Source organism: Bidens hawaiensis, unplaced genomic scaffold (assembly GCF_021521415.1).
Source record: "Bidens hawaiensis isolate Kalapana, Puna unplaced genomic scaffold, B.hawaiensis_p1.1 tig00004414_1, whole genome shotgun sequence".
Taxonomy (NCBI): Eukaryota; Viridiplantae; Streptophyta; class Magnoliopsida; order Asterales; family Asteraceae; genus Bidens; species Bidens hawaiensis.
Window position 1 is genome coordinate 1,999,522 of NW_027491266.1, and position 16,317 is coordinate 2,015,838.

Genomic DNA, 16,317 nt, shown 5'->3' on the forward strand with positions numbered 1-16,317 from the left:
GCGGAAGTTATTTGTCATGAGAAGCAGGTTCGGATCCCACTGTTGAACGAAGAAACCTTGGTAATTCAAGGGGAAAGAAGGGGAGTTGCGACAAAACTGATTTCGTGCCTAAAGGCGCGCAAGTGCCTAAGGAAAGGGTGCTACGCCTTCCTGGCGCATGTCGTAGAGAAGAAAGGAGATGAGCGAAGAATTGAAAACTTACCAGTAGTGCGCGAATTTCCAGAAGTTTTTCCTGAAGATTTGTCCGGATTGCCGCAGCCGCGACAAGTAGAATTTCGTATTGATTTAGTCCCAGGAGCTGCGCCAGTAGCTCGAGCGCCTTATCGATTAGCTCCATCTGAGATGCAAGAGCTATCCAATCAGTTACAGGGACTATTGGATAAGGGTTTCATACGCCCAAGCTTTTCGCCTTGGGGAGCTCCAGTACTGTTTGTTAAGAAGAAGGATGGTTCCTTCCGGATGTGTATTGACTACAGGGAGCTGAACAAGCTGACAGTCAAGAATCGGTACCCCTTACCAAGGATTGACGACTTATTTGACCAGTTGCAGGGATCCAGTTATTATTCGAAGATAGATCTACGGTCAGGATACCACCAACTTAGGGTCCATGAGGAAGATGTGCCGAAAACAGCCTTCCGAACTAGATACGGCCATTATGAGTTCTTAGTGATGCCCTTCGGGCTAACTAATGCGCCGGCTGTATTCATGGATCTGATGAACCGCGTGTGCAAACCATACTTGGACAAGTTTGTGATTGTGTTTATAGATGATATTCTGATTTACTCTCGGACCAAGGCCGAGCATGAGCAACACCTGAGATTGATTTTGGAATTGTTGAGGAAAGAAAAGTTGTATGCAAAGTTTTCCAAATGTGAGTTTTGGCTTAGAGAAGTTCACTTTCTCGGTCACGTTGTAAACGAGAAAGGAATACACGTTGATCCTTCCAAAGTCAAGGCCATCGAAAACTGGGAAGCGCCAAAAACCCCAACTGAGGTGAGGCAATTCCTAGGACTAGCTGGCTACTATCGACGCTTCATTGAGAACTTCTCCAAGATAGCTCTACCACTGACCGCGCTAACTCAGAAAGACAAGAAGTTTGTTTGGGGCGAAAATCAGGAAACAGCATTTCAAATGTTGAAATAGAAGTTATGTAGTGCGCCAATTTTGTCTCTGCCCGAGGGGACGGATGACATCGTCGTTTACTGCGACGCTTCACATCAGGGACTTGGATGTGTCCTTATGCAGCGAGACAAAGTCATAGCGTATGCCTCGCGCCAACTCAAGACCAATGAAAAGAACTACACAACGCATGATCTGGAACTTGGAGCGGTTGTCTTCGCGCTAAAGATTTGGCGCCATTACCTCTATGGTACAAAGTGTATAATTTTTACGGATCACAAGAGCCTTCAACATATATTTGATCAAAAGGATTTAAACATGAGGCAACGAAGATGGGTGGAGTTGTTGAATGATTATGATTGTGAAATTAAGTACCACCCTGGAAAGGCGAATGTGGTAGCAGACGCGCTAAGTAGGAAGGAGCGAATAAAAACGCTGCGAGTCAAGGCTCTAAGGTTGACCATTCACGCAGATCTCTCTACCCGCATCCGAGACGCTCAGCAAGAAGCCTTGAAACCAGAGTTTGTTAAAAACGAATCCCTTGGGGGTATGATTAAGAGTTTGGAACTCAAAGAGAACGGCAATTTATATTTCGCTAACCGCATATGGGTCCCTCTCAAGGGAGGATTGCGCGAGCAAGTATTAAACGAAGCTCACAAGACGCGGTATTCCGTACATCCTGGCGCAGACAAGATGTACCAAGATGTTAAAGCGCTGTATTGGTGGCCCAATCTTAAAGGCGCCATCGCAACATATGTCAGTAAATGCCTGACGTGTTCGAAGGTGAAGGCTGAATACCAGAAACCATCAGGGTTGCTTCAGCAGCCAGAAATTCCCATGTGGAAGTGGGAACAAATCTCTATGGACTTCATCACCAAACTGCCTAGGACACCTGGGGGTTACGACACGATCTGGGTTATTGTGGATCGGCTAACTAAGTCAGCGCACTTCCTGCCGATCAAGGAAACCGATAAGATGGAAAAGTTAGCCCGATTGTATATTCGAGAAGTAGTTTCAAAACATGGAGTCCCGGTGTCCATCATTTCTGATAGAGATAGTCGGTTCACCTCAAGATTTTGGAGATCGTTACAAGGGGCTTTAGGTACTCGTCTTGACATGAGTACGGCATATCATCCCCAAACAGATGGACAAAGCGAACGAACAATCCAGACATTGGAAGATATGCTGCGCGCGTGCGCGATCGATTTCGGAGGTAGCTGGGATACTCATCTCCCATTGGTTGAATTTTCTTACAACAACAGCTATCACACAAGCCTCAAGGCTGCGCCATTCGAAGCTTTGTATGGGCGCAAGTGTAGATCCCCACTGTGCTGGGCTGAAGTGGGTGACAAGCAAATGACTGGTCCAGAATTGATCCAAGAAACAACAGACAAGATTTTTCAGATACGGGATCGCCTTAAGACAGCGCGCGACAGACAGAAGAGCTACGCAGATGTGTGAAGGAAACCATTGGAGTTTCAGGTAGGGGATAGAGTACTTTTGAAAGTCTCTCCATGGAAAGGAGTCCCCTGTTTCGGCAAGCGAGGAAAGTTGAATCCGCGCTACATTGGACCATTTGAGATCCTGGAAAGGATCGGTCCGGTTGCTTATAAACTCCGTTTACCCGCCGAACTCAGTGGAGTTCATGATACGTTTCATGTGTCCAACCTCAAAAAGTGTTTATCTGACGAAACGTTGATTTTGCCGTTGGAAGAGATTCACATCGACAAACAGCTGCACTTCGTAGAAGAACCTATAGCAGTAACCGATTGGAAAGAACAAAAGTTACGCAGAAGCAGAATCAAGTTAGTAAAGGTTCAATGGAACTCGAGGCGTGGGCCTGAATTTACTTGGGAAAGAGAAGACCAGATGCGCATGAAATACCCACACCTCTTTCAGAGCATGGCTTCTGCCAGCAACGTCTCCTAAATTTCGGGACGAAATTCTCTTAACAGGGGGAGAATGTGACACCCGGTAAATTCCCAATCCCTTAAACCAAGTAATCAACCTAAATATTAGGTAATTATGTTATATGCGCCTTGCGCGAGCGCGCCATATTAGAATCAGCGAGTGCATTTGTTATGTGCGCCCTGCGCGAGCGCGCCATATTAGAATCAGCGCGTGCATTTGTTATGTGCGCCCTGCGCGAGCGCGCTATGTTAGAATCGGCGCGGGTATTTGTTATGTGCACCCTGCGCGAGCGCACCATGTTAAGAACCTGCGTGGGCATATGTTATATGCGCCATGCGCGAGTGTATTGGTTTTATGTTTCTATAAATTAATGTTGTCTAATGGGCTGACCGTCTCGCATGATGCTAAGGCGGGTGCATCCCAAATCGTCTATGCGCGTGCGGAAGAGGAACTAACCTCCCCGCATGGCGGGAACATTGAGAGCTAGTTTGTCTGAAGCTCCAAGATGGAATTGACTTCAACATAACTGATCACTATGTTGAAATACCAAGACCACCTGGAGAATCTACAAATGAAACTCAATGTCCCTAACTGCGAGAAGGTTACGTGCCTACCCGCAGCAAAGAAATGTCCTTCACGCAGAAAGCTATGCGCATAAAGTGATACGCACAGAACACTCAGTCTATTCTCCAGACGTAAGGAGATTACTCCCGCCCAAAAGGAAACAGTAGCGTGTTTCAGAGATTTTCCACTTTTTACTGTACACTGACAAAAGTACCTGAAAAAGCACACTGTAACATGAAAAGTCAACTGTCAGCCACCCTATTCTCACCAACCCCAGACCTGCATGTCCTGACCAAATCAAATCAAAATCTTTTTTCCACTACTCCACTTTTAAATAAATAATAATAATTCCCATACTTTATCATCATTACACCTAGATGTGAAAAGATTACAATCCCCTAAAGCAAGGGATTGTGTTCCCTTGAGTTTGACTATAAATATGTAACCTAAGTTATCACCCAAACACACTTCAAACTTCTCTCTTAAGAACTGCAAACTTGCACTAATCATCTCCCAAGCATCCGATCCTGTTACTAGGTAAGCCGAGAATATAACCTTGAAATCTACCTTCCAACCCTTATATTCTCCTATTTCTTGATCTTAATATATATACTTCTTAATCGTATTCTAGACCTTCAATTCAAAGGCCAACACCAAGAAAACCCGAATCTCGATTAATCCCTTAACAAGAACCACAGGTGAGTCTCACAGCCCCTATTTTCACTGTTTTCACTATTTTTAAACTGTTTTCGGGGCGAGGGACACGTACTTAAATAATGTTTTATCATGGTATACTTACAAGCTATGCAAGCGATTATGTGTTTATGTTTCATGATGAGTAATGCGAACGGTTATCTATGGTTTTTCGATGTTAGTGCACCAGATTCGAGTAAGTGATCACTTTACCATTGGAACTCTAAGGGTAGGGACTGCTGGTTTGATCCGCCCACTCGTAGGGGTCGCACCTCTTACACAGACGAGTGCCTAGTATGGTCATGGGGCAGTACTATGGGTTTGAGCCCGCTCGTAGAGGTCGCTCCTCTTACGCAGACGAGCGCCTTGTTTTCCGGCACAACGTCTGCGCGTAACCCGCGGGACGGTATTATTCGCTCGTAGTGGCAGCGCCACTTACACAGACGAGCACGATTTTTCAGAAGTGTCCGCGCGTAACCCGCGGGACAGTATTACTTGTTTCGCTCGTAGTGGCAGCGCCACTTACACAGACGAGCACAGTTCCCAGAAATGTTCGCGCGTAACCCGCGGAACGATTTTATCAGAATATGATAGAACTATGTTTTACCAAGCATGTGTTTTAATGATGCTATCAGAATTATGTTTCAGAATGATTTTTATCAAGATTATGATGCAATACGATTTATCAAGTTACTAAAACTTGTGAACTCACTCAGTTTATACTGATTCAAATGTTTTACGTGTCTTTCAGGAGATAACTAAGTAGCGCATGGAGTCACACTTAGAGCACCTCACGCTGAACATCTAAAACTAGCTTTTTGGAAGATTTTAGTTCTATCCCTTCGATGCGCGTGGTTGTTCTTGCCGCGCAAGGGGATATGGCGTGGAAATCTTCAACAGTTTTTATACTTGGATGATTTTATGTAATTTTTAAACAATGTAATGTATTTGTATTAAACATTTTCATGCGCAATGAAAATCTTATCTTGAATGTTTGCAATGGCCCGTGCTTAAGTATCAATCCCCACTCGCGCGCGCCCGGCTGTTTCCGCCGTTCAGGGCCGGGTGTGACATAAAGAATGGCTCATAAACGAACAACGGCGTTTAATGGACAAATACAATGAGCTGGTCAAACACAAAAAGTTAGCCGACTTAACACAAAGGCTCGCATTTGATAAACAAACCATTCAGGGAACAACAAAAAGGGCGCGCGCGCCGGAAGATAGTCACTCTGTTCACACTGAACACGCTGATGTTAGTGATGAGGAAGAGGTGCACAGCATGAGGAAGACGCGAGGTACTCATGCAGGAGGTTCACAGCTTCGCGCGCACATGAACATAGCGCCTGGAGCCAAAGTTGATATGGATCTATACACACCGTACAACCCACAAGCGAAAGGGCAAGTGGACGTAACCACACCATATAGGCCAGCCATCTTGGTGAAGCATTCAAAATTCACTGAGCGCATTGCGAAGGCTCCCATTCAACACAAAACCAAGATGCCAAGTGGTCTAGGCAAGTACGATGGTACAACAGATCCAGATGATTTCTTACAAGGTTTTTACAACACTGGAAACCTAGAAAGCTGGACGATGCCAACATGGTGTCACATGTTTGCTCGCTGCCTCACGGGCGCAGCGCGTGTCTGGTTCGAAAGCTTGCTGACAGGACAAATCGATGGGTTCGAAGAGCTATTGGAGAAGTTCCAGGTTCACTTTGTACAGCAGCACAGACACACGCGCGACCCCGATGACATCATGCACTGCGTGCGCAGGAATGATGAAACCATTGAAGACTACATAACTCGTTTCAATCAGGAATCTCTTGCAATTGGAGGTATCACTGAACAACTCTTGCGCGTGGCCTTTATACAAGGTGCGCGCAGTGATCAACTCCGCAGAGCTCTCGTGAGCAGAGAAGGCATGCCAACCACTTGGGCTAAGCTTATGGAAGCATCGCGAGTCTTCGCGCGAAATGAAAAACAAATTGCCCAAGACAGAGCAAGAGATAGAGGGCATCAAACAGAAGCACCACGCAACAATGAAAGGAGGGGCAAACAAAACTCCGTATGGTCCAGGTTGCAACAAACCAGTTATTCTCCCGCAGAAAAGCAAGCGCAACAAAGTTCACCCCAGCCCCAAAACGACATTCGTAATCGCGGAGAAGGTGACAAGAGGGAAGGCGGCAGAGAGCCTAACAGACCTCTACCAAGAATATGGACTCCCCTCACCAAAACGCCTTCGCAAGTGTTAAGCACAGAGAATGTCCAGTTTAAAAGCCCTAAGCCATTACTTCATAAGGGACCACCAAACAGTGGCAAGTATTGTGAGTTTCACAAGTCCACAGGGCACAACACCGATGCATGCCACCATTTGAAGGATGCGATTGAAAGAGATGTGAAATCAGGCAAGTTGGCTCACCTGGTGAAAACCCCAAGACCAGAGAATGAACAACCAGACGGAGCCTCAGCCAGTAAAAAATTCAAAAGAATCTGTGTAGCTGAAGGAGGAAGGCAAGGGCAAAGATCGAGGAAGATAAGCGCGCAAGTCCAAGGGGATTGGCGCGAGCAACAAGTAATCTTCCCAAGAATCAGAGGAGGCCCGTCTATCAGCAGTCCTCTAGTCATCACTGCACACATCGCTCATTATGAGGTGTCAAAAGTCCTGGTGGACACCGGCAGTGAATCAGACATCATGTATGAGCAATGTTTCAGGAAGTTGGATCCAGCAGACCAAGCAAGGCTCGAAATTGTGAATGCACCAATCTCGGGTGTCTCAAACGAAATTATTCACCCCCTAGGTCAGATACAATTCGAACTAACTATGGGGGATGAGAAACACAAGCGAGCTGAAATTGTCAACTTCTTGGTCTTGCCCACCACTTCATGCCATAATATGATCTTGGGTAGAGGAACGATTTCCCAATTCAACGCCATACCGTCACCAGCGCACGGCGCGTTGGGGTTCCCAACACCAACAGGAGTAACATTTGTATACCGAGATCATTTGTGCGCAGTAACAAGTATACCGCGAGAAGGGAGAATGAAGCTTCCAATGGCAAACAACGCGCCAGAGGAATGGATTCTCAACCCAAAATTCCCAGAACAAACAATCACAATTGGAGCTACGATATCAGATGACACAAGGGTGAGAATGAAAAGATTGCTCACAACGTATATATCGGTCTTCGCGTGGCAACATTCTGATATGACTGGGGTTCCGCGAGACCTGGCGCAGCATTCTCTCAACACATTCAAGTCTGTAGAGCCAATTGCTCAAAAGAAAAGAGTCATGGGGGATGAGAAGGCAGAGGCCATGAATGAGCAAGTAGAAGATCTACTGCGCGCAAATATCATCCGCCCAATACGATACCAAACATGGGTAGCTAATCCTGTGATGGTAAAGAAGAGCAATGGGTCATGGAGAATGTGCATTGATTTCAAGGACCTCAACAAAGCGTGTCCAAAAGATTGTTACCCCCTCCCAAACATTGACGCGAAGGTGGACTCTGTGGCGCCATTTAAGCTCAAATGTTTCCTGGATGCCTATAAGGGCTATCACCAAATTCAAATGGCACCACAAGATGAGGACAAGACTGCCTTCAGAACTGACAAGGGTGTTTTCTGTTACACAAAAATGCCCTTTGGTTTGAAAAATGCAGGAGCCACTTACCAAAGACTCATGGATGCGGTTTTCAACGAGCAAATTGGAAGAAACTTAGAAGTCTACGTGGATGATTTGGTGATTAAAAGCAGGGAGGAAAAACAAATGCTCAAAGACATCGAAAAGAAACCCTTTGGCGCCTAAAGGAAGTAAACATGAAGCTCAACCCGAGAAAATGCACATTCGGCGTAGAAGAAGGGAAATTTCTCGGTGTAATGGTCACCAAGGATGGTTTCAAGGTGAACCCAGAGAAGGTGGAGGCTATCCTTGACATGCCCTCACCATCCACCATGAAGGAAGTTCAAAAGTTGAATGGCAGATTGGTATCAATTAACAGGTTCCTAGCAAACCATGCAAGCAAATCTACCCCATTCGTTAACACATTGAGAAATTGCTTAAAGAAAAGCCAATTCAAGTGGACGCCTGAGGCCGAGCAAGCTTTCAATGAGATAAAAGAATGTCTGATAAATCTGCCTGCGCTCACAGCTCCACTTCCTGGTGAAACTTTAACGTTGTACCTGTCAGCAGGAGAGCGCGCCATTGGCGCAGTATTACTGGTGGATCGCAAAGGAATCCAAACACCAATTTATTATGTAAGTCGGGTGCTGACAGATCCTGAGACGCGCTACACCATCATAGAAAAGTTAGTTTTATCACTAACGCATGCGTCGCACAAGCTTCACAGATATTTCAATGGTCATCCTATTGAAGTCCTGACTGGTTACAACATCCAGCAAGTCTTGCGGCGTCCCGCGCTCTCAGGAAGGCTGACAAAATGGGCGCTGGAATTAGGAGAGCACACGATCGCCTATAAGCCTCGTCCAGCAATCAAGGGACAAGTCTTAGCTGATTTCATCGCAGAAATCCCTGAAGGAAAAGTTGAAGAGGCTCAGCGCGAATTAGACCCTCCGCAAGCCAATAATGAAGAAAACGTTTGGAGATTATTCACTGACGGAGCTTCAAACAACGAAGGGTCCGGCGCAGGCCTCAAGCTGGTGGATCCAGAAAATCATGAGTATACTTACGCAATCAGGTTGGATTTCAAGAGCACCAACAATGAAGCTGAGTATGAAGCCCTGCTGGCTGGTTTGCGCATCGCGCACAAGTTCGGAGTCAAAAAGCTAGAGGCTCATGTAGATTCATACCTGGTAGCAGCGCAAGTCAATGGCCTTTATGATGCCAAGGAGAACACCATGCCTCTGTATCTAGAGCAGGCGAAAAAACTCATCGAACAATTTGAATCTTTCAGAATCATACACACTCCGCGCAGTGAAAATAAGTCTGCCGACGCGCTGAGCAAGATGGCATCAACCAGCTTCGATCACTTTGGCAAAGATGTCAGGGTGGAAGTAATGAGCAACCCGTCGGTGGGAGTGAAGTCCGTCCTTGTAATTCATACAACACCTTCATCATGGATAACTCCAATAATGGAATTCTTGAAGGAGGGAAAGGTACCGGACGATCGCGCACAGGCGAGGAAGATAAGACACAAGTCGCAGAACTACGAACTGCTTGATGGTACGTTATATCGACGCTCTTATCTTGGACCGCTCATGAAATGCCTGGATGCTGAGGAAGCAAGCTATGTGATCAGAGAGATACACGAAGGAATCTGTGGAATACATGCTGGCCCGCACATGGTGGTTGCCAAGGCAATGAACGCAGGTTACTATTGGCCAGGCATGTACTTGGACGCGTTAAAAGAGATCCAAAAATGCAAAGTGTGTCAGAGCTATGCGCCAAACACCATGCGGCCAAAGAACAACTTGATTTCGGTGACCTCCGCATGGCTTTTCCATAAATGGGCAATCGATATTGTGGGTCCCTTACCACAAGCGCAAGGGCGGTTAAAATTTTTGGTAGTGGCAGTAGATTATTTCACAAAATGGGTTGAAGCCAAGCCACTGGCAAAAATCACAGCCGAGGCAATGAAGCAATTTATTTGGAGCCACATCATATGCCGTTTTGGCCTGCCTATGGAAATTGTGAGCGACAATGGCAAACAATTCACTGACAAGAAGATATCCAGTTGGCTCAAAGAATTGCGCATCAACCAGGTCTTCACTTCAGTATACCACCCTCAAGGGAATGGCCAAGTGGAACGCGCGAACCAAAGCTTGCTGAATGGGCTGAAGAAAAGGTTGGAGGCAGAATCCCATTCATGGGTCGAGGAGCTACCTAATGTCCTGTGGGCGCACAGGACATTAAGCAAAACCAGCAATGGCGAATCCCCGTTCAGCCTAACCTATGGAACGGAGGCTATGATTCCAGCAGAGATTGGATGCCCATCCTATAGAGTGCTCATGATGAGTAAGACGGATAACGAGCGCGAAAGGAGGTTGGATCTCAACTTACTTGAAGAGCGCAGAGAGGCGGCTATCATCAGTGAAGCCAAATACAATAAAAAACTAGAAAAATATTACAATCAGCGCGTGAAAGAATGCCACTTCAAGAAGAATGATTTTGTCCTTCGGAACAATGAAGCTAGTCGCGCGATACCCCCGGGAAAGATGTCCCCCAACTGGGAGGGACCTTATCAAGTCTCGGAAGAATTGGGAAAAGGCGCATACGCTTTAAAAGATTTGAATGGAAAGAAGATCCCGCGCACATGGAACGCAGCACAGCTTAGAAAATGTTTCATGTAAAAATTGTCAAGTTTGTAATCAAGGCTTTTTAAGCCATTATGAATAATGATACGTGCTATTTTCTCTTAATGTGTGTTCTATTACCTTTTGCATACATGTTTCACACTTCCCTTTATTAATTTTGAGCAATATGACAACATTGTATTGACATCAAACTAAAAATAAAACGAAGTAAAACATACATGCGCGAGCTTCAAGCTCAAACGCGTTAACGAGTTTTAACTCTAAAACGTCAGGGCCTTAGCCCAATAATATGAGTCTTAGCTCAGGGCCTTAGCCCAATAATATGAGCCTTAGCTCAAATTACTCACAACATCCATCCTACATGCTGCGCAGCTAGACCATAAAAATACCTAAGCACAGCTAAGGCAAAGCACATGCCAAAACATAGTTGTTAAGGTCTCAGGTCGAGGTCGCGCATGGGATTATAATGGATATCAGAGTAGCACATACTGACACGTAAAGGCTAAAAAACTCATTCATAATTCCCTATAATAAATGCGCGATAACGTCGCGCAAAAGAGGAATAATGAAACGCCAAGGCACGTGTCAGCATATTCAGAATATTGCAAAATAACTTGAAATATGACAAGGATTAAGTAAAATAATTCCTTACAACCTTGTTCAAGTTTCAAGGTGCAAGCATATCTTATATTCAACAAGCAAACACATGCAATATAAAGAGATGAATTGGGAATGCGCAAGATGCGAATAAGGAAAAAACAAAATTTCATTCCAAAACATAGAAGTTTACAAATTTACAAATGATGAGATAAAAACTACAAAAAAAAAAAAAAACATGAAGGGCTTTTCAAGTCTCTATATCAATATCAGCCTCTTCATCGTCCTCATCATTACCTCCTCCCTCAGCATCTGGCGCAGCCCGCTCCTCGTCATCTCCAAACTTACCAAAATCAAGCTGTTCGTCTTGAATGGAGTCGTCTTCTATCACGATAGTGTCAGGAGTAGGTCCTTTGGCCACGTCAGAGCCGCTAGCAGAGGCAGCATTGCCCGCGCCATCATTGCTGCCACCAGTCCCTTCACATTCGTCAAGTAATTTCTTTAGCGCGCCAAGATCGGGCTGGTCAGCAAGCGCGGCTATCTGCAAGTCACAAGGAAAAGTATGAGTACAAAAGATTAGGAAAATAAGTCAAGGTAAACTCATTAAGGTTAAAATACCTGCTCAAGGATGGGAATTGAAGTATTCAAGTACTTCTCCCCCACCTCGGCCATGTCAGCGCAGACAACGTCGAGCTGATAAGGGTAGTCGGATGGATTCTTCTTCAGCATGCCATTTTCATAGCCATCCTTAAACCCTTCAGCTCGACCCACCAAGCGCGACGCAGCATTGCAATCCATCACAAGGGTCTGAAACTCGTCTGAGTATTTCATCGCATAAGCGCAACGAGTCACACCCTGTGAAACTAGCCATTGACGATCCTGCGCGAGGGAAGAAACAGACGTCTCAAGAGCAGGAATCTGAGAGTTTAACAACTCAACAGTTTCCTTGGTTTGTTTTAGCTCTTCTCTGTCAGACGCTGCTGCCGCCAAGGCTTCATTCTTTTCTGCTCGCGCAGCATCGAGCTCTTCTCTGTCAGACGCTGCTGCCGCCAAGGCTTCATTCTTTTCTGCTCGCGCAGCATCGAGCTCTTTCTTCAGGCGCGCAACCTCACTCTCTAATAAAGATTTGTCAGTGTTAGCCTGCGCAAGAGTTTGATCACGCGCCTCTGCCTCCAACTCCAAGTCATGCGCTCGACGCGCGTACCTGGCCGCATCCGCTTCTGCCGCTTGCAGCTTCTCCCGCGCAGCCTGCAGCTCATGCCCGCGCTTCACAAAGGCAGCGTTGGCACTTGCTCGGTTCTCGCTAAGTTCTGCTTGGAGTTTCTCAGCTCTCTCTCGAGCGTCAGAAAGATTCCAAGCAGAAATATTAGCCTCTTGCTTGGCCTCCACAAGGGCATCACACACTTTTATATAATCATTGCGAAGCTCATGGGAGGCAGCAAAGAACGCAGACCCAGCAAAAAGGTGGTCGTTGAGCAAGTCCACGCGAGCGCGGTCCTCCTGAAACCTCCTTTCAGCCGGAGGAACAGAGTGAGCCCAGAAGTCTTCACACACGCCCATGGATTGAAATGAGCTATCTTCAGTAATATTCCAGCTCGGGCGGTATATGTGATCAGCTTCCTGCAAACACAAAGCAACGCAAAAAAGAAATGTTTTAGTTATCTAGACACTAATTTGGAAGTCCGCACAGCGGAGAAAACAAACTTATACCTGCGGAGAACCGGCAGAAAGGTCAGCGCCAGCTGGTGAGCTCCTGCCTGCCCCACGAGAAGAAGGCTGCGCCAAGAAATCTCGTGGCACTATAGGGCTTGCGCGGCCACCATCGGAATCTTCAAAATTGACCTCCTCATCATCCTCTGTAACAGGTCTTTTCTCCTGCGACTTGGAAAAATCAAAAACAGTCTCACGAGGAGGGCTGCGCGCAGGAGGAGGTGAGGGAGGTCTTGACGCCGTTAGATCAGCACGTAAAATAGTCTCCTGCTCCTTAGTAATCCCAATGAGAGGAGATTCAGTGCTTGTTGGAGCAGGAGCAGAACTAACGGTGCCGGCGCCGGCGCCAGCAGTGCCACCAGCAGCTTGTGTGCCAGCTATAATTCCTATGAAAAAACCAACAAGGAGAAATGATTCATGACCTGATCTAAAGGAAAAAAATCAGAAAATCAAAGCGCAATAATACCTTGGCGCACCGCCGTCCGCGAATTGAGCATCGCCATGAAGTCTATTTTCCCCCTTTTCGAGGGTAAAACAGTGGACTTCAAAGCAACCTTCGGCGCAGCCTCGGTACCTTGCTGCGCCTGAGGTTGAGCCACCAAAGTCGCCAGCTCTACAAACATTTGAGTGAGCAAAGCTTCATTAATAACTCTATCGGAATCACGCTCATAAAACCACAAAATATAAACAAAGTATACCTGTTGGAGAAGATGAAACAGCAGGCGCAGCGCTGCTTCCCTTGTCCGCCGCGCGAAGAGATGAGGTGGCAGCACCATACCTCGTGTGGACGGGAGGATTGCCCACACCTCGAGGCAAAGAAGACGAGGAAAACTTGGAGGTAAATCCCTTGGTTTTCTCAAGTCCCTTCGCTTGGGTAGGAGGTGGATTCTGGGCAACAGGGGCATCATTTTTCTCCTGTTTTTTACTGGCCCCTGCGCCAGTTTTGCCTTTAGCTTTGCGCTTGAGTTGTGGCGCCTCAGCTGCTTCCTCCTCCACCTCCTATTCCGCAAGCTCCAACTCATAGTTCTCGAGCGCATCTACAATACGTGCAACAGAAATGTTAACCAAATTTGGTATTCTAAAGGCATAAGCATAAGTACAAAGGCTTACCAGGCGCATCGCTGTCAAAGCAAAATTCTAAATCGACAGGGATGAACATATCATCGAAGCGATCGGGGAAAGCAACTTCCCCAGCGCTCAGCGCGACAGAGCCACCCTCCATATGCTCGTCATAGGCGGCGTGGACGTATTCCTTGCTTACTGCATAATACAAGACAAATGATATCAGCAAAACGAATTATATTCGCGCAGATATAATGCAATAAGCAAATAACTCACCTAAGCCATCAACATGGATGACAGGCTCAGTCGCACTGTCGGTCCACCTCTTGCTCATACCAACCCCCACCAGCGCCTCCTCGCAAATATTCTTGGCGGGGGATGGTTCAGCAGATAACTTGTTAACCCATGTGCCCGTTGGGTTCTTAAGAACATTCTCATCCGCGGGCGCAGAAGTGATCGCGCGCATGGTCATGCGGATGGGAATCACACCAGCCTTAATATAAAAAAAATTTTCAGTCCAGTCATGAAGGCTTTTGAAGGAAACAGTGCAGCACTTAACCTTGTGACTGCGCGGTGTGAATGAGAACCAAGAATCTTGGATTTTTGGCTTGTAAAAATATTGAAAGCGCCGAGGGGTGGGCTCCTCGCGCTGAGCTTTGCACATGAACTCAAAATGAGTCATGCGCACTAGTCCACAAGGATGGACTTGGGATATGTGAATCCCATAAAACTGAAGGAGCGCACCTATAAACCTTGTCATCGGAAGACGAAGGTTACAGTGAGTGAAAAAGTGAGAGTATAAAGAGATATAGCCGGTGGGCGGATCTGCCGCCGTTTGCCCGGTCGCCGGGAGCAGACAGCTGTACTCAGGGAGAAAACCCTGAGAGGCGGCGAGATTATCGAAGTCAGACTGTTTCAATTTGCAGGGAATCTCATCCCATCTCTTCACCGTTTTGTTCTTCCCCACCTCCTCCGACGAGGCCTCGGCAGCCCGTTTACCCTTGCCGGTCTTCTTCAAACTGGACATAACTAACGATTTTACACGGCGTTTGCTGGGGGAAATTGTGGTGTCTGGGTTATCAGACATACAATTGTGAATCAAACAGCGGTTACTTTAAGCACGGAAATCTGGAAGCAAAAGATAAAGGCTCTTAATCGGAATGAAAATTGAAGGAGAAAGAGCTCTGAAAATAACAATGAAGATGAAGAAAAAACCACTCAAAAGGCTTGCTTTTATAGGCCCAGGAGAGAGAAAGAAACAGGTAATGATCAGAGTTACGCTCACGCGCCCCCACTCGCAGGTGCAGGCCAACATGAGCGCGACACGTGTTCCTGACACTGTATGAGGAGACATGAAAGGCCACTGTAGCACCTCGAGCACACGAAAAGTCTGACACATAACGTCTCCATCTCTGACGCATGTCAGCACCAACCAACCACGTACATGGACGATTCATTTCAACCAATAGGATAGAATTTCGCGCAACGCACATATGAGAAATGAAAAAGAAAAAACAAACCCTATTAAAAGAGCAAACTATTAAGTCTAATATCTATCTTACCTCGCTCGCGCGAGACAAGACACACATTAGACTGGGGGGGGGCTTGAAGAGGTATGCACCCGCCTTAACATCGAGCGGGGCGGGTCAACCCACAAGATATAGACAAGAGGCTTGAAATCAGGATGTCATGAAGACACAAAGCCAAAACCTATGCGCGTGGCGCATATCACATATGCTCACGCATATCACATATGTTCACGCATATCACATATGCTCACGCATATCACATATGTTCACGCATCACATATCCTCACGCGTATCACATATGCTCACGCATATCACATCTGCTCACGCATATCACATCTGCGCGTGGCGCATATCACATATGCTCACGCATATTACATATGCTTGCGCATATCACATCTGCGCATGAAACATCTGCGCGTGAGAATAAAGAGAAGACCTCGCGCATCCCCAGGATAGGCGCATATCACACATGCACATAATCAACCACGTCCTTATCCAAATCAGGATAAGGACAACCATGATTGTGCTCATCAGACAACCTTCCAGAAGGTATCCTTTAAGGAATAAAGAATATGCTGATGTTGACAGCTGCCAATGAAGGGTGGACAACTCAGCAAAACCCATGTGCTACCACGTGATTGCACATGGGTCAGGTGAAATACCTTGGTCAGAGAATAATCAATGAAAAAACACCAGGTGTCCTAAGGACACGTGGCGCGAAGCAATAGGAGGAGGCCAAAAAGGCTCTAATTGGGTCTGAGCCCAATCATTGGAAACCCTAATACTATAAATACCACACCACCTCCACAGTGGGAGGTAAGCAAGAAAATACATTCTAAGTCCTTACTCACTTTCAGATT